Source organism: Ptychodera flava, chromosome 9 (genome assembly GCF_041260155.1).
Source record: "Ptychodera flava strain L36383 chromosome 9, AS_Pfla_20210202, whole genome shotgun sequence".
Taxonomy (NCBI): domain Eukaryota; kingdom Metazoa; phylum Hemichordata; class Enteropneusta; family Ptychoderidae; genus Ptychodera; species Ptychodera flava.
The window spans coordinates 26,089,511-26,109,953 of record NC_091936.1 but is presented as its reverse complement, the minus strand read 5'-3'; the positions used below and the strand labels follow the sequence as shown (position 1 = coordinate 26,109,953).

Sequence of the window (20,443 nt, the reverse complement as noted above, 5' to 3'; positions counted from 1 at the left end):
TTACCTTCAGAAAAGCCTTGTTTCATTTACATTTATAGTGGCAAAGGCACTAAATTGATAAAGATCACCACTGAAACAGGTATAATATACAAGTATATTTTATGATTAACAATGAAAAATTTCGATTTTATTTACATTATTTGTACCTTTATTTTGTTTCATGTAAAAAGTCACCGATTCTCACTTCTACTGCTGGACATTTTATCTAATCTCTAGACAATAACATTGCACTTCTCTAAATAGCGCCCCCAGTGGTCAGACTCGATTCACACGTACTGTGTGCTCTGAACAACAACTTTATATGGTAATTTTAACTGATTTTAGTGACAGATGATGCCCAAAGAGAATGAGATGAACATAAAATAGAGGTGAAATCTTCCATGAAAGTGTAAAACTGTATAGTTACATACAAACTATAATTTCTGCATGGTTGATTTTTGTTGCCAATTTCTCAATTATGAATTCAAAGGGAGACACACCCTGAGTGAATCCACCTGCTTGGCTGTCCTGTTTGAAATTTGTTTTTAAATGCCTTGATGTCTGTCATCTGTACTTTTGATCCGTGATCTCTGTTGACCATCTATCTTGCACTCGTAGTTTGCCTTAAACTGCATGCCAGGAAATCATCATATCCACCTGGGATAAAAGCTGTTTTAGACAAGCCTTTATGGACTTGCCAAGACTAGATGTTTATAAGACAGAATATATCATGTAGTTTAGACCATAGTGGAAGTGACTGCAGGAAATGTAAACGTGGAGAATTACTTCCATGAATATACTTGTATGCAGAAACAAGGCTTTTTTCAGGGTGGACATTGTAAAAATCAAGTTACCATCTCCCAATGCTGTTTGAAAAAAGCATGATTGACATTATCTGCATAAGTATCAGTTTTTCAAATAGGGGGAACTATTTGACTTGCTAGGAAAATAGTGAAAACTGTAAACATAGCAGGATGCAATAAACTACATTTTAAAAATATATGTATCACCTTCAAATATACTGTGTCTATATTTAGAAAAACAAGTATTTCCTAACGATGAAAATACAACAAATTTAATGAAATTCAAATACAAGTTCTGTTTTTGACAACAAAATATGATGAATTTCATGCGAACTCTTAGAAGTTGACAGTTTTGATTTGATGAAAAACAGATAAACAAGTATTGAGCTTTTCAAATGCAAAATCACTTCACTTTCATTAGACCACTGTGCTGTCATTACACAGAATACTGGCTGCAAGTTATTTATAGGTACAGATTTGAACCAGTGACATGAAGGTTTGAATTATGAACCACATTGGTTACCAAGGAAAAAATAATTTGCAGTGCTTCTGCATACGGCAAAAATAATTCAATAGGGCTGTTCACAGTTTATGTAATTGTTCTGTCATTAATATGCAAAATAAATATTTGTCTGCATTTTTAGATTACACTTTTGAAAATTACGCATGCAAGAACGACGAAAACACATCTTAGTAGGCAACTGCTAGTGAACCAATGAATACTAAAAGACATATTCACGACTCCGAGTACACGCTGCAAAAACAACCATACATGCAACATTGATAAAATTTCTCCACATTTCTAGCAATGTTGTTCGATGTTGTTGCTGTCACAGTGGCGAAAAAAATTGGTGCCATACCCTCCGACCCCCCCTTCCCCCTAACATCAAACGGTTCTCCCTTCATTCACTTCATTGGTATTCATGGTTGATTTCTAAGTCTTTGAAAACATTGGGGAATGTAAAAACAGTGGAAAACATTGGGGAATGTAAAAAACAGTGGCTTTTACCCTTCAGATTTTGCGCAATTTAAATAAGGGCACAAAAAACGAGAGAACATTTCACTGGAAACAAATATGCTACACACATATATAGTCATCAGACATCAGGATTTCTTGGTAGTTTCTGTTCTTTTCAGTTGTGTCAGAAAGTTTTACAAAATGCCGATATAATGACACCGTAGTTTTTTTTTCATAAGTGACTTTATCACAACAGCACTTTGAATGGCACATCACTACATTTTGTTTCCCAACCCTGAATTATTTTCACCACTTGAATACAGCAAACTAGTATGAATAGCGCCACCGTAAATAAAACCTTGTCATTGTTTTGTTTTTCCTTCTTGACAGTTTTTCGGCTTTATGAAATTAAACCTCGGTCTTAAGGTGACATAAATTGTATTATTGCTCCTTAGAACTGTGCGACACTTACATTACATGTAATTAAAAACCCTTTGAGCGCCAAGTCTATTTTTGTCCCTTTTTAAAATAAACCCCAGTCAATTTTTCTCAGATTTTTGCCAAAATTTTGAGAAAAAAACTGTAGCAAATGAAACTTGATGTCTGCTTGGTCCAAAAATATCAAAATATTACAGATAAATTCATTAAAATTGGTAAAATTTGGCACTAAAATTTTGGCGGGAGAAAATTACAGTACTCAAAAGGGTTTAATAACTCAGACACAATACAGTATACTGTATATTCTCACTGCTAGCTCTCATGTCAGGCCTGATCTAATAGTAGATTGCTGGATGGATGAGTCAGGAAGACAGTATACGAAGAGAAATAAACTCGTACTACACCATATAAAATATACTATTGCCACTTATCACTACCCACATACATACCTTCGATGATCGTCTGGAAGTGAAAACTGAAGCCTTATTATTTTAGGGCGACTGCAGAAAGATGAAACGAAACGTCGGCAGGGTGACTTTGGCCAGAACTCAGTCATAGTCTTTCCTTGTTGCATCAATTGCCGTTGAGAGTCATAACCATATGTATGGTATGCAATAGCTCTTGTTGCATGTGCATATGATGCAATTTCAAATTCAAAGTGAGTGAATGAATGTACGTTTCCGGTTGCCTTTGAAAAGCCTCGCCTAAGGACTGGACTGATTGGTTGAATCGGTGACCTTTCTTGGGGTCACTTTCACTGAATCACATTCCTCGCCTCCGGTAATATTGTGCATTTCCCGATCCAGATTGTACAATATATCTACTTGCTCCGTGATCTCCACAATTGGCTGAAGCATCTAACATCGAAATAATTTATATTGAGGAGAAATCTACTATTTACTTTTCTTACGTCACGCGTCAGTACACTTTGTATCGATATGCAAATGAGATAGACAGGACCATTTTCACGCAGCCGGCGGAACCGTTGTTGTACTGGTCTGTACTGACTGGCCTTCGTGTCGTCGAACCCGGCGCCGTTCCGGCGGAAATCTAGGAGTTTCGCAAGTTTCTTAAACCGGTAAGTGTACATTAACGTACTAGTTAAGAAACTATCCCTTCGATCGAATTGTTCTTACATACAAGTGTTCAACCGTTTCGCGATATACTGCATGTTTCTACCTCGACCAGTTCAACCATCATGTACAAGATCGTGCGGTTTGCACACTGTACAGTGTACTGCAGACTTTGTGTCGGTTACTGATGGAATACAGTATCCGCTTTCTCTGTGATGTAAGTCGATTTAGGACCACGAAGCCAGCTGTAAGCATCCCTTCTAAAGTCATGGGATAACACTACTCATCTCAGCGATTTCTTTCTGGCGAATGCTTTCTCAAAATCAGTAAACCTGGACAGGCCCTAGGTTTGTCCACGGTCGTGTAGTCAGCTGGTAGACTGCTATCGATTTCAAACTGTTTGTGGGCATTGTGCCGAACCGTGCAAATAAACGGTCTTTATAGTAGCATTACTAATATAATACTAGTGTTTCTAACGGAAGCCGATGACACTATTTCAAAACATGGCTCACTCGCCAGACGACACCACAAGAATTACACCTCAGTTTTGCGGTCTCGAAAATTGTGGCATAACATCATTGATAACTGCTAAACTGTGAGAAGTTCGGGCACGGTTGCGTTCGGTCGGGTCAGGCAGTCGACTGTCCATATACTTCCTGCAACTCTACTACTGTGTAAGTCAATATTTCCTGTCGTGTGATGCTATCATTTGTTATATCTTGTGTTTTTTCTGGCACTGTAATGTTGTGAGTTGGTAATGGTTTTATAATAAAACGAGGTGTGACTCTGATCTTCCTCTGAGGGCGAAACATTTCCAAAGCTGTCCTCGGATTAATTAATAACAACACTTATTAATGCATAATTTTTAATTAGATCATTCTCACTAACATTTTATCGATAAAAGACGTGGTTGAAATGAGTGTCTGTATATATTTATTATGTTTAACAAAGTCGCAACCCTGGGATGCAATTTGTCACTTACTTTGTCTATTTGAAAAGGAGCTGAGTGAAAGGGTGGGTGGTAGACAAAGTAAGCCCAGCTTATGGTATTAACAGATTATGACTTGGACAGTAGATGGCAATATTTTTGGTACATACAAAAACGTGATTATGGTAGTATTTTTGGTACACATGAGATGTGCTTGTTATGCAAAGTTTCCCCCAGCCAATTTTGCTCTGAGCCAAACTGGCTAGTTATTAAAGGCACTGTTCGCGATCCCTGGGATTGCCTTTATTCTAGTCTGTAAGAGGATTATGGAGGTGTGATAGCATTTTGTTTTCCATTGAAATTGTAATCTGGCTGGTAAATTTTCTGATGAGACCATCTGGTGCCAACACAGGCCTTTAAAGGCACTGTTCGCGATCCCTGGGATTGCCTTTATTCTAGTCTGTAAGAGGATTATGGAGGTGTGATAGCATTTTGTTTTCCATTGAAATTGTAATCTGGCTGGTAAATTTTCTGATGAGACCATCTGGTGCCAACACAGGCCTTTAAGAATGATTAGCTTCACCAAAGATGTGTGCTTCTGAAAGTGTGTGGGGCAGAGCATCGTAGCAGTTTATGGCCATAGTTCACTTGTGAGTGATTCCTTGAACTTCTTATATAAATATAAAAAATGCTGTAAAAGTAACTGAGTTCTTTTCTGGCAAGTTTGAGTCACAGAGATATATCCATGGCAATTGCATGTAATTCCATTTGGACACTCCAAGTAGAATAAACTATAATGTAGACACTTGATAATTCCTTGGCCTTTAGAACAAACCAAAACATGTAACAAATTTTAGTGTGCAGATCCTACTTTTGACAAGTAAATTGGTCTCTGTAGTGAGTCGTGTGGAGGCGGTCAGTTTTTGAAGTGGGCGATTAATTCAGCTGTATATGCACATTAGGGGGTTTACACATGTGAGTTAAGTCCGGAGTTGATACCGGAATAAATTTAAATCTGTTTCAGTTGGACGTGTAAACAGACAGCACCGAACTAACAAAGAACTAATTTAATTCGGTGTCGGAGGGCTGGTCCAGGTTCGGTGCTCCGTACTAAACAATGGCCTATTTACACGTGTGACCAGAACACCGAACTAAACGCCGAACTATATCCTGTCTTCGGGCTTGCGGTCATTACCACAATGGACGGTGTTCAAGTAAGCTCTCGCGATCGCGGCATTAATTGGCCGCAGGAAGAGATCAGGCTACTAATGTCAATCTGGAGAGACGAAAATGTCATCCGTATGATGGACGGCACGTCGAGGGATCGGCAAGTGTATGAAGTCGTCGCTGCCAAGGCTAGGGAGAAGGGACTCGAGAGGACAGCGGAACAATGCCACAACAAAATCAAACGGTTGCGAGCTCAGTTCAAGTCGGTGTCCGACAACAACCGTCGTAGTGGCAGAGCTAGAAAAACGATGCCATTTTACGACGAGTTGTAGGTAGTAAAGGGAAAGCAACTCCACACATCGTTCATATTTGGGTTGTTTGCGTTTTGTGTATGATATTGTGTATAATATAAGTGTATATCATGTTTAACTGTTTTATGTAAAATGTTGCTTGGCCATGGCGAGACGTCCCCGTAATCTACGTGTCCTGTGTTAATCCGCACTGGAGCGGAGAGACTACTGACACTGTGTTCCTTTAGCCTATGTTTCGAAAACAGAGTTTTCTTCATCAGTCGCTTAAAATTCATTTTTGATTGGTGAGACGTGTTGAATGGTTGATTGTTTTTATTTTATAATATGTTGTTCCACTTACGTTTGGTAGGGAAGCTAGAATGTCTACTGTTTGGTCTTGTTGTGTTTGTGTAGGTTCGTGTGAACCTGAGTTTGAGCTATTGTAGTTTTTGTGAAGTCTGGCGCTTATAAGTGTGTCGCCTATATTTCTGTTCCTTCTATATGCGATTATTGGTTGGTTTTGGAACAGTTTTTTTAGTGTTTCGTCTTTTTCAAGTTCACTCCAGTTTTCTGTCAGGGCTTGCTTGATTTTTGTCGTTTCGATGTACGGGCTATACGTTTTTATGAAGACTACTGTGTTGTTGGTGGCGTTATTTCTTTCGCTTGACCCGAACTAAATTTTTACCTTGTGTATGACGTGTAAACGTGAGATCGCTTAGATCGATGATAAGGAATATTTACAGAGCGACTAATCAGATTCCCTCAGGTTTAAAACATACACGTGTAAACCCACCTTATATGTATGGTAGGCTTACACTTATTATGTTAATATAAAGATTATGTCATTTCCTCCCCCGGTAGTCTCATGCAATTTACAGTAGGGTATCCAGCACTCAGATATGCCATGAAAATGGAATCCAGAGAATGCACGTCTGTGCTATCAGTGGCCTTGATGTCGAACTCATCCCAGTGCCCTGTAGGCTATCAGACATGGAGCTAATGACATGTTTCACATTTAATAATACAGTAGCCAGTGTGCTTCAGAAGTATAAACAACCAGAAAATACTTTTTGTTGTTGAATTTGTACTTGCCATATATTGCGCTGTCCTATAATAAACTCCTCTTATGCTCACTGTATGTATACAGTCCATGTCATATAGTGATGCTAAGATTTAAACAACATGCTTAGCAAGAATTAGATGATATGTGAATATAAAGAAAATTTAGCGTGGAGTACATGTATGTCCGTTGAAGAAAATTTGTGTCCCATTTTCCAAAATTGTGAGATGAGTTTATTTCAGAGCCAGTCTTTGCATAAACATCACTTTATTGGTAGACTGCACTGTGTCACTGTGAAAGAGTCATGGCTCTTGAGTGCATTTATATAGTGACAGTCAGTGTCAAAATAAACCGGAGATCCCCTCCAAAGACCACATTCTCACACCTTGCCGAGGTGTACAAAGTGTTAAAAAGCAACAGGAATTCAAGCAGATGACATGTATGCCATTTAAAAACTGAAACACAAAAGACATCCGATCGAAGATTTAAGTTTCAACTGGCTGTCAATAAACTTGCTATTGTTTGGCAGGAAGTAAACAATGCCAAGTGTTTGAAAAAAAAACTAGGATGAATGAGACAACAAAGAGGTAGTAATCTGATTGTTCAACTGCTCTGAAGGATTTATTCTCTAGGTTACCACACCATTATATATCTGTGGTATTTTTATACCAATCAATATTTTCATGTTAGTTTGAAAAGAATTTTTATGTCCGTTACTGTCAGGGTTTTTTGTTATGAAGAAAATTTTGAACACAATACATTATCAATGTTGTACTAGCTGTATACATCTTTTGTGTAAGGAATAGATGATTTTTGAGGTAAGGAAAGAGATTAATTGTACTGTATGGAATGTTGTAAGATGTATTGTAGTATATATGAAATTTTGCATGTTTAAAATTGGATACCTGGCCTTCAGAGTCGTAAGTAATTTTAGTTCCCATATGCCATGTGACAGTAGGAGCTTAGTCTTATCAGCTTGTGTCAGTATCTGTCATACATGTATGTAATTATTGATGAAGTGTGGAACAATTTGTAACTGAAGTGGTATCGTGATTCACCTGACTTTACTGACTACACTTTTACAGACTGCATATTTTCAGTTGTTCTTTCTAAGTTAGTCATGCACGGACATAACAAGTGAAGACTGCAACATACATGTACATTAGAACATCCCAGGAACCTAGCCAGGGACGAAGCTTTAGAATAGGCTTTGTTTTCAGAACACGGGTTTGTGATTGATGACCAAAAAATTCCTGTTATACATTATAAAAGAAACAGAAAACGTTGTCAAATTATGTTGACTGTGTATGCTTATAATGAATGGGTTGATATATGCTTGAATTTACTTGTTAATGTCATTGAACTCTGAGTACAAGTGGATAATGCTCTCAGCTTGTGTGCAACCATGATGATCGAAAATGGCCAAATATAGCGAGGTTCTATAACCATTTTCTGAACAGTCTTTTGGCACATGTCCAGAGTTCTCAGTGAGAGACAGTTTTTTTATTCCGACTATCAAATTGTAAAAGTAGGCACAGAAAGTGGACTTCAGGAGATTCTAAGCCAATAATAGCTATATCTACACTGTAAAACTGTGCTATTTAAAGTTTGTGTCTATGGCTTCCACAGATCCAGCTTTTGTGAAAAAGAAAGATGTTATTAACTCGTTCAGGAAGGATTAGCATCAGAGCTTTGTTCTCATCTAAGTAGAAACTGCACGCCTACCTATTCCTCAGCACAGCCCCTCAAATTTATGGCCGTACCAGTGCTGCAGTGACCCAACATTAGACATGATCGAAATCAGTTTACATGCAAGTAAGGAAGTGTACCAATGAGGTTGTCCAACAAGTCATTTGAATTGAAAATTATTGCTTATCAGTTCCCATGCAGAGAAACGTGCATCCGTCGAAATTTATTGTCCTTGACATGCATGGACAATACAGAACAAACAAAAGCACTGTATTCAAAAAATCTCTCACAGCACATGTGTGTTTTTGTGTCCATGGGCTCGTCTGTGTTGGGAGACTACCCGCTGGTTGCTGTCGCTTTGAAAGTTGGTTGAACTCAATAAATCTATTTGTAAGACTAACAATAGGAAAGTAAAGAGGCCCAAAAGATAGATGTGTTTTTCTTCTGTACATTTATGTCAAGGTAGACTCTGCAGCATGTGTGTATGTTGTGATGTGCCTTTTGGTATTACATGTAAACCTGGTACATCAGTTTGAAAGTGAACAGTTTTGTCCCGATACGAGTAGCTGTATATGTCTAGATTTCAGCAAAGTGTACATGTACAATGTGTTGGTACAGCGTGTCACTTTGATCTGCTTGTATCATGCCTTTCTGAGCAATTCTTCTCACTTTTCATGATGAATCTGAAGACTTTTCTTGGACTTCACAGGTATTTTTTAATATTTTATGGTCAATTTAGCAATTGCCAAGTGGAGATGTTAAAACAATTTTTTGTAAGGACCAAAATTTCAGTGGTCAACAATAACATTGGGCGTCATCTACAAAGGGTGTAATGAGTCAGACATGTCAAATTGAGCATTTCCGATATGATTGTTTGGAGTGAAACAAGAAATTATATTTTTCAAATTGTACATAAATACTGGAAAATGCATCAGGAAATTGATCTACTGTAATTCAGCTTTGTCTTGTGGTATATTTATCAGTTGAAAATGTGTTCCGCAGAATTACAGTCATCGTAAATGGTGATGAAAAAATAATCATCAGCAGAGAAGTTTTGTAAAGCCAGGAATCTCTGGTGCTATTTCTCTGCCACCAAGACTGATTGATGTTTGTCCTGATTGACTCCAGTGAAAAGGGAAATAAACAGGACCTGCAGAATGTCTATACATCATGAGAGTCAACATGTGCCAGTGATTTGAAAAATGTTGCTGGGATGGTGGACAGATTTACGCTGGATACTCCCATCTGTTGCCTCCCGTATTGTTTTGTCGTTGTTTAAAACTCAGCGGTGTTTAAGAAATCATTTCAATAGCTCATGCCGCCGTGTGATTTATTCTCTCATGAAATTGTACAGACTCATGAGATGATAATTTGTGAAGTTTTGAGATTGAATTCTAAAGCAACATGTTGCAGCTGCAGAGAGGCCAACCTCATGAATCACTTGTAATGATTGAAGCAAGTGGTTTTCCAGTGATTTCTTGATTGTTTGCCAAGTTCACTTCAGTCTTGTAGAAATCGCCTATGATATGTGCCTACGATGTCTTCAAAATACAAGAAATTCAAGTTCAAAGTTAATTACTGTGGTCTAAAGTGTAATTGTGCTATTTTAAGAATTAAAATCCTTTCAGGCTACATGTATTTATAGGTATTAAACAGTTGACTTTATATCAAAATCAAATGGAATTTCTTTCAGGCTGGCATTTTATTGCAAATTGAACATTATTTCAGCTAATTTCAGTCCTGTATTAGCGAACTAGTGAGCTGTAACTTTTTGGAAGACGTAGGACTAATATTAAAAGTGTTTCCATATTCCCGGTAAGCCATATTTCACCCATTACCAATGTCTTGACTTGTCATTTCTTGCCACTGATTACTTATACATGTACAGCTCTAGCACCACAAATGTTGAATGCACATTCTGTAGATTGGGGTTAAGGAACACCAGCACCACTTTCATGCAAAAACATTCACAAGATATGGAAACAGTGGTATAGGGAGTAACTTTTCTCTCAGTATTCACTATCTGAAATGTTGAATATCACAACCTTGTTTGCAGTCCTGTGACATCACCCTGATTTGCATGTTTGTACCCAAAACACTGTTCTGCATTTATCATTTTTGCTGAATCTTCATGCTATGCTTAGTATTTGTGCCAAATGTATTTCACCACTTCCACCCAAAATTTCTTGTGAACCTTTTTGACCTATTTGTAAAACCATTAGAAAAATAGAAAGGATTGTAATGTTCGGTTTGATAATTAATATGAAAGAAATGGAAGAAAAAAGCTTTCGCTGTGAAAAAATGAAATAGTTTGACCAATTTATCGCTGGGCAGTAATCAGAAATGACAGGTAACATCTCCTGCACACATTTACATATTATATGTGTACAATGTCAATCCAATAACCTTCTTAGCTTTTTTACGGCATTAGCCCTACAAAAATAGCCCATAGAAATTGTATGAGATTTTCATGTGCCTAAAAACTGTCAAGTAGGATTGCCAAGGCATGTCTGCAGGACTGTGGACACACACAGTACTTCAATGGAGTCTTCCAATATCATTATGTAGCATATTCCAGCGGAGTCCCAGCAGACTCCTGAAGGATCTGTCCAAAAGGATTCCTATGGGATATTTTTGTATAGGACATTGACTGGAGATGACCTGAGCAAAAAGCAAAAAGCAATGGCAGGATGAGGTAGGAGAAGGCTTAGTGCATGCAATGAAGCATTGACTGAATAGGTAATCTGTGCCACTGCTAAAATGATAATAGTAAGGTGATATTCAGAGAGGATGTTGGTGGCCCTGTCTCTTCTTTGTTGCAAGGCTGTGACCCCAAAATAATGGTGGCAATTCTCAGAGTGTGAAATGGTGATTGTATAAAAGGGAAAGAAAATGTCACAAGAGCTTGAAGGGTGTGAACAAGTCCTTGGAAGTTGTATGCACTGGCAATACATGTGTACCAATTGTACTGTCAGTCACTAATGTCCCATTGTGGAAATTTTCTAAAAGATTTTATTGTAATGGCTTTATATTGCATTACAATGGATGAATGGTTATTTTTAGCCCGGGACAAAGTTTAGTTATCTATGTTTTAATCACTTATAATTAATCATTTTTTTAGATAACAGTTTACTCACAAATTCTTGAAACTAATTTAGTTGAAATGGCGTCATTGTCAATATGTAAATGGCAGGTAATAGTGAACTTGACAAAGGCAACAGACATGCAAAATAATCCAGTTTTGACATGTTTTCTTTAGAAACTATGAAATTACATTCTCAAGTGATACATGTACCCTTGCCTTCTAATGCAGTTATAGCTGTAACACTGTAAACTTTTGAGTTGATCCCTAATCGTTTCTATAACATCTACCAATTTCCCCATGTTTATACTTTCCACATTTGATGCTAATTCAGACCGCATTGTTTCCAGTAAAAATATCCCCAGGCAGATACATGTAGATTGTACCAGTTTCCAGAGATACCAGCCAGCGATTTCCCTTCTCCAGGGTTCCCATATGAAAGTCCAGATTTTAACAATTTATAAATGTGTTATCATCAGCTATGCAAAGGGGAACTGGGAGTAGCTTGGTTGCCCCGGAGTGTTTCACAAAAAGTGCTTATTTTCTCATTACAGTTTCTTGTGTGTACACTTTCATGATTTTGTTTTGTTCAAGTGTTTGGTGTCTCTTTTAATCTATTTGATTAAAATTTCGGATGACCTCATCGAGGTTACCCTTGCAGTGCTGGATGGCAACTGAGAACAAACTGTGGATATTTTGATAGTGAGATGACAGTTACAGATAAGGTGTAATTAGACAAATAATGGCAGACAGAATGGCTCTCCTGCAGATAGGGCTCTCCAGTGGTGACATGGACTGACCTACAGGTCATTCTAGGTCATTCCCCAGCTTCTTGCCCAAAATTGTGTTGGCCTTGTTACAAGAGCAGAAGCGCCATGGATATGCACATAGTAAAGAATGACAGATTACTAATTAATGTACCTAAAATGGCAGGTGTTACATGTAACACGATGTGATGCTCATTATATACACATTCTTGAAGTTGTGCAAATATCAGCACAGCTTACTTTTTCCATCACTCATTTTTTGGAATTTGATCCATGGTAATATGCAATACTGTGCATGTAGTGAACATTAGTGAATAATTTGATGCTTAAGGTAGTATGCACCTCGAAAGTGAAAGACTTAAACTTCGCTTAAACCCCGGTGCGGGGTATAAAAGACCCCTAACTCATCGAAAATTCATAATGGCGCTTGAGTGACAACTGGCAACAGCAAGGTAGACCGCTCCGTGAAAATCAGCCGAAGCGATTCTCAAACAAACATTATTGGCATACCATAAACATAGACTGTTTCATAAACACGTAGGCCATACAGGTATCCGCAAAGTTTCACAAAGCCTTTTAAAATTACGACGATTAGGGGAAAATGGCCCCCAGGGAACAGTCGTTCCGCGATTCAAACAATTGTCGATCATTCAGTGACGCGCAGAGGTGTAAACTGGTCAAACATTTGCTGTGCATACGAGAATAATTACGATGTAAACAAACCATGTGTACGCTTAGAGTTACATGTATATTGGCGTGCACAGAGGATGAAAACTTCGTGGTTGTCATAAACTATTTTACTAACAAGCGTTTATGATGCAATGACATCGCGAAAGTGAGCCATTTTCGGTCGTGACTTAGCAAGAGATGAGTCAGTACCGGTACGATGTATCCTTGCGAAAAGTGCGTACACTGTATTTTACAGAACTGCAGGCAGAGTCCATAGTTTACAATGACATCGAAAACAACTAAATATTAAAGCATGGCGGTAGCCTACATGATCAATTTAATTACAGTCAGTCAAAGAGAGCCACTTTTTTTAAACAGCCCCCGCATATCTACGGCCGAAAGTACCGGTACGCTACAGTCGCTTTTGATATAAATGCTAGCCCTGAAAGCGGCCGTATGGTTTGTGTATATGTACACATGTTCTCACACATGGCAATGACATGTCGTGTTCGGAGGGTTGGTAAGGTTTTGACATACCGGTTGCCCCAGTACCGTTTGGACTTCTGTTATGAGAATTAAACAAAGCTTGTAAAGACATCAAAACAACATTTGTCAATGTCAGTTCAAGGTGAGCAAGTGAGCGTCATCACCCGATCTTCTTTGAAAGGCTTAGCCTATTGATACGTGTGTCCGAGTTCGGCTCATTGAGTTGGCACTACATCGTAAGATTTCGACAAAGGTTGGACTTTAATTTCTTCAATAACGAAGATATCTATGAACCCAGTCCGTGGTTCATCCCATTGCTCCTAAAATAAACATAACTCGTGATGAATTGTCCGGGGTCACCCTCAAAGCAACCGAGCAGCCGACCTTGATCGCTTACAGATATCGTGGTACGCGAGATTCATGGAAATCTCGATCCTTCCGTGATGTAGTGAACTTATTTTTTATTTTAGCGATCGGTCATGACGTCGCGTCGTTCACCTATTTCCTACCATTTTCCTTACCGTGTTTCTCAGTCAATGTTCTCGGTAATTCGTGATTGCAACATACGAAATTGCCAGCTTCGGATTATTTTTAATGTTTATGTTTATTACTTTCTTGATGATTATTTCCACTACGTACGGCGCAATTTCCATATGTAGATGTGGGGGTCAGTAGCCGAATCATTCTCGAACGATGACATGACACCGAAACTTCAGTAAATCAACTCAGCAAAAACTTCAGTAGATCAACGCAGCGCGCTCCTGTTTTTATGAAATTGATATTTTTTCCTTCTTTCTTTTTTCTTTCGCGTATTGCGAAGGCTGTGATTTGAGAGCAAACAGATTACGCAGATAATGCGAACGATAGCAACCGTTACCAACAGACTCATTATGCAGAGCCATGCCCCAAAACGCCCACCCAAACTTGGCATTAATCCGGATCCCGGTCCATTTCGCCCCGGGCTTTAAAGGTCTGGTGAAATGCCCATGTTGCAAAATCACAGAAATACAGTTGATGGTCTGTAAAACAGTTACATTCATTTCTTTTTTCGTTTAGCGCGCGTGATTATGAAATATGGCAAAAGAAAAATGCAATGTGGGCGTGTCCCCCGAGCCTCTCCAGTCGACTTTTTTCGGCTTTCCGAAGTTTGCCCGACGCCGTATCTCAATAACGGGAAGTAAAGTATTTCACACCTCCATAAGCTCCCACGGGGGGTAACTTCTAGGGTTTCCGCTTACATGGTCAGGACAGTGTCCTCCTTCACTATGGAAAGACGTTGTTCTTTTGGTGGCTGGGACAGCGCCAAGAACATGAACGGCTCAACTGTAAACTTTTTCAAGTTCCCGTCAAGTGTTGAGTGTTTGAACCATAATGTGCTTGTCTCGGCTGGTTCGTACGATCGGCCACGGTCCCTCGGCTGAGCCTGCCTCGCTACTCGCTACACAGAAGCATGGAGGTAGTAGGAGGTTGGGACCGCAATGCAAGTCAACTGCATGAACACCAACAATGAAGGTTGTGACTGCCATTAAAATGCACTAGTCTACAACACGGAACGTCGGGACCGCAATGCAAATCGACAGTAAAAAACGTAAATGGGACCGTGATTAAAATGCACTACAACTACAACACGGAACGTTGGCCGGGACCACGATGCAAATCTGCTGCATGAACAGCAACACTGAACGTTGAGACTACCATTAAAACGAACAACAACACGGAACGTAGAGATCGCGATACAAATCATGGAGGTAGAGTCCTCCATGATACAAATCGACAGCAACACGGAACGCGTCGTTGGGACGGCAATTAAATTGAAGAACAACGGGGAATACCGGACCACGAGGACCGCGATGCAAATCGACCACAACATGGAATGTTTAAGACCGTGATTAAAATGCACAACACAGAACATCTAGACCGCAATGTAAATCAACTACCGGGTATAACACCGAACCTTGTTGCCTCGATTAAAATGCGTATGTCTGTTATGTATAGCAAAAGTTTAAATTCTTGCGAGCGAGCGTTCCTATGCCCGCTGTACACTGGGCAAAATGACGTCAAATTTATCGCAAGGGCTCGATAGCGTGTTCTTAGTTTCAATTCTCGCGAGAGCCATTTATGCATACTGTACACTAGAGTAAATGACGTCAAATCTCTCGCGAGACTTGGCTCGATTGCAAATACGTACGACGGAAAGAACGCAATAATACGGAAGTAGACACAGTTTTTGCGAATCGCCAAGAGAGAAGCGCAGATTAAACAAAAGACTAAAAAACCACGTTTTTGCTTTATTTTACCATATTTTTAAATTAAAAATCAGTTTCGCCACTGTGGCGAATTAGGATCGATTTTTTTTCGCCACTTCGGATTTCGATTCGGATTGGCGAACGTGGCGAACTGGCAGCGCGAACACTGGCTCAGCCTGTTTTGTTAGCGGATACCGGGCAGAGATATAAAGGCGGTGTTGGACCGCTATTCGATGTAAATGAACACACCTGTGACGTCACAGACGGCCAACCTTGACTCCCGCTGAGGGCGTAGGGCGTGACCTGAGTGTCGCAAAATGACCCATGAAAGCCGCGCATAGAAATATCAAAAAAATCAACACTTGCGCGTACTTTTAGGTTGCAATTATGTTGCGAGTGTAATAGTATTGACCTCCTGGAAGATATTCAGTCACACGAACGGGACCATTTCACCAGACCTTTCTCAAACGAAACTTTCAACCATTCATTCTCTTACCAAATCATCAATAAAAATTGAGGGTCACCGTGCAAAGTTCGGAAATAGCGAAACAAGTTGCCCAACATTTTGCAATTTTTGAAATTCAAAATGGCCGTCATCCCTGTGCTAACTCTATGGAGGAAAATTAAATTTTGGATTTTCGAAAAACTAAGACGGTAAAAGTTTTTTCTCTCTTCAAGAGCTTTAAAATGAGCCCCCACAAGTGGTGTCTGTCCCCGAGGTGCGTTCTACCTTAAATGTAGTGACCAGCACTACCACACTATGGCTTGCCTAATACATATTTGTAACAATGTCAGTGTTATATTAAACAACAAACAATGCAAAAAAACATGGGAAAATGACGGAGTGTACAAGTTACATAGACTACATGCACATAAAATGATTTCATATTTCGTGTTATTTCTCAGGGGTTTTTTGAGGTGTCTTGCAACTGAAAAACTGATTGTCTTGCAAATTTGTGTCATTTGGCTACATGTACAGTACACCGTATCCTTGCACAAACACACATGACGTTGCCAGTCAACCAGAGCAGAGGATGGTGTTTGTTTATGGCCAGTCTCAGGGGGTAATGTCACTGAGGTCTGACACCCACTGACAAAACATAGATGTCACCCACAAAGTAAATGAGAGCTCCATGCTGCGTGCCGTCATAATTTTCATGCAAGAAAAATCCATAGCATTTCCATCTCAGACATGCGATAGTCTCCAGTCTCTCGTTGTTGGTTGTAATCTAACCAGACAGATGTGTTCAGTGTCACTATCAGTGTTCTGAACGGAAGTTTGCACGGAACATCCTATTTGCTGCATCGGAAAGGGAGTTAAGCCGGCCATGAGAGGACAGTGTACATATCCATGACCTTGTGAGTGAACATTGTTCTAATCAAGGCGTCAATATTTTGATCTTGATGGTGTGCTATTGATTTGGTTAACTCCTGTAGTCATCACATTTCAAGTGCTGTGCGTCGTTTGTGAAATTATATGTTGTTTTCTTCAGAACAGAGGTTCTGTACAGGGAGCTATACTCTCCAGTTCTGTGGGACAACAACTGGAATTCAAAGTAAGTTCTCATTTACATGTACCGGGGTGTATGTGTGTGTGGACAGGCTGCAACAGTGTGATGTTACAGTTGTATTCCTGTAAGGTACTCATGTAAGAACTGTGGTTGGGAATGACGTTCACTATAATGTCTGCTCACCTTGCACACGTCACATAGAAATGTGAACTCAAATCGAGATACTGGAATCTGAAAATTAACATGTTCTAGCTCTTACCAGTGGAGGCAAAACAGGGCAAATTTAGAGAACGTTTACTGTATAAGGGCAGTGATTTCAACTGATTTAAGAATAGACATAGCATTGCACAGTATGGTATGGTAATATATTGTATGCTAGCTTCAGCCAACACCCAGCACAGTAATCCCAGTGATCTGAAAGGACATCCAAACAACCCCTCTGCTCTGTTGAAAACTTAATCATGTCCCCAAGAGTCCCATAAAATATCCCAGGCTTTCTGTTTGTTAACTTGAAAGTGGCTAGGTAAATATACAAAACCAATAACTGTGGGCCATAAAGTGGGGTGGTTAACTGAATGGTAGGCAAGTCAAGATTGTACTGGTTTGTTTGGTATTACACATTTACAGTGTACATGAATTCCTATGTCTGTCACCAATGAAGTGTTTATTGATTTGGTCGAGAGTCATGTTTTTTTTTGTGGTTTGGTGTTAACAGATTGACATCATTGTAGAAAAGCTGGGTGATGCAGCGGCTAGCAGCACGGACCAGCCGGGGTACATGTGAGCATCCTGGATTCAGGATTGTTCAAGTAAAGCCCACTTACATGTAAAAAGTCAGAACATGAATTTTCAGCACACCCTTTGGTGTGTATACTCAGAGGAAGTCCAAAACTTTCAAAAGTGTCCATGGTGTAATAACTGCATGTATTGTCAACAGACAAATAAGTGACCATAAGACTGACAAATGATAATGTTATCGGCAGTTTCACATCACAGACCAAACACAGTGATGTGAAAAATACTCACTTCAGTGTTTTAAAAGACAAGCTTCACTTCAAGACTTTCTTGTCATCAGTGCATTGTTTTTCAAGACAATTAAAACAGCATGCTTTAATATTGGACCACAGTACCCCCCTTGGGGCATTCTATCTGGAGCATGTAAAGTCAGATAAACCCTCTTGGGGAAAGATGCCGTGAAACCCTTATACACTTCACTTTCCCCAACCTCTTCAACAGCAACTACACAAACTCTACAGTATATATGTACTAGTATGGAGAGTCGCTGCTCTCCAAGGTGCTAATTGCTGGCAGCAAGCAGCAGGGTATTAGTCTGTATGGTGGTATGCCGAGTAGTAAGAGGTCTGCATTGCCGGGATATTCCCATACAGTGGGAACTCCTGGATCTGATTTCTCACCATTCCAATTCTGGACATGACAACCCCCTGATTGTCGGCATACTTGGCCTGTCCACTCTGAATGCCGATCACATCTGGAGCTCTGAGCATCACCGACTCTCTGATCCATGGTGTGAATTCTTGTTCCAAGCCGCCTTACACGTTATGTAGACCTGTGTGACCATGTTATTATCGGCTTTTGTTGGCGGGGCTTAAATTTTGCTGTGGCCGGGAGGAAGTATAGTTATCAGGTACGATAGGTTAAAAGCCACTTTATCGTATGTATTCCATCCCAGTAGATCCCGGCGTATTTTAATATGCCAAGTCAAGGAGCTGCCTGGCTTTGCATTGACGTCTGAGGTACTTAGGATGGTTTTAGTGGCCTGTCTAGCATTCACAGCCCACTCACATTTTTCTTCACCCTTGGCAATAGTACACTAAGTTTCTCATCTCTCTGCCTACAGCGTACATGTAGTTACAAGTGCGTCATAATTAAGATGGTGAAAACATTTTGGTGGGTTTGCGGTACTGACATGTGCATGTGAATACATGGTGACTAGATCATTATGTAGTTTCAAGGTGACATGTGATGTCATTTCCTGTGTGATATTGACCTGTCATTTTGATATGCAAATTAATGATAAATTTGCTGACAGATTTCTCTTGTCTTGAGTTGAAATTTTAGTGCATAGTTTATTCACCTGTATCACTAACCATGTAAGTTCATGTGAGCTTTGCCAATTGATATAAATACGTGTATTCAAGGTAGTGTTCCTATGATGAAGGATTTGTACATGTATTTTCAATTCTATGTGACAAACTTGTGACCATGTACATGTAGGATTTGATTTTGAAAGCATGGAGTAACACAAGTACATCAGCTTTCATTAATGAACTATTATTAAGATTCATTCAGGTTGTCATTCATCTTACGCGCTTACATGAATAGATTTTAATGTCAAGGCAGGGGTTGCTGGCTGAAACTTTTGTACCAAGTGAAGAGACCTACAAAACAACTTTGATTGGATTGAAGTTGAACTGCGTAATAGCCAAAAACTGAAATGTGACATTTACATGTTGTTTTCTCCATGCATTCCCTTGCCTTGACATTTCATCTGAATATGAAAATTTGTTTTATTTTGATGTGAAATATTATCATGACATTGCATTATCGTATCATAATAGAAACCAACCATCATACTTTCGATCATGTGGATGATTATAATCGTATTGTTCAGTGAGGGCAACACAAAATCAGACAGACATTACAGCAGTGAATTCATGAAAGACAAGAATGTGCATACAGACAGGCTTAGGTATTGGCATTTAGAGTCTTAATTCACAAACAGAAAAAGCACACACACAGTGTCAAAGATATTAGTTTGTAATTAGAGTGAAACCCCTTTAACCAGACTATTTTATTGGATGAATCATACCCCGATCACGCTTACATTTGAAGCCGCTGTTACCCCTTTGGTTCTGCATGATGATAGAAAACACATTGCGGCAACGAAAACATCACATGTTCCGTATTTAATGGTTGAAAGCGAAACCCCCGTATAGCCTTTGGTTGTTGGAGTCAAATTGGTATGTGTTTCCCAAGTCAGACTCCCCCCTGTTGTACGGGCGGATCAGTATAACTCTCTGGTAAATAGGGCCCTTTGGTGCGCTGTAATCCATGATACCAGTATTGCATGCACATCTCTGAGTCAATTCATGTACATTTTATCCCGCAGTGATGAAGTCACTTTGTACATCTTATTTTGAAATATTAGAACTATGACAGACTCATATTACTATTTTCTCTGTTTGGATATTAATTCTAGACTGGTTGACCTCATGAGGAATTTTATAAAACCTTTTTTAAAAAACTGCTCATTGACAAAAAATGAAATTTTTCTCA

At 39.3% G+C, this 20,443-nt stretch overlaps 1 protein-coding gene across 8 annotated transcripts in view; it reads left to right on the top strand.

Moving 5' to 3' along the window:
• Window positions 1-2,936: 2,936 nt before the first annotated feature.
• LOC139140484 (transmembrane protein 198-like) overlaps window positions 2,937-20,443 on the top strand; it is a 73,361-nt gene continuing 55,854 nt past the window's right edge. The window contains exon 1 of one of the 8 annotated variants that reach the window (XM_070709783.1): window positions 2,937-3,256. The gene's annotated coding sequence lies outside the window, so the exon portion shown is untranslated. Of the gene's footprint in view, window positions 3,257-16,615; window positions 17,192-20,443 lie in introns of those variants that run through there. The other 7 variants (XM_070709787.1, XM_070709778.1, XM_070709782.1 and 4 more) reach the window with 7 other exon arrangements.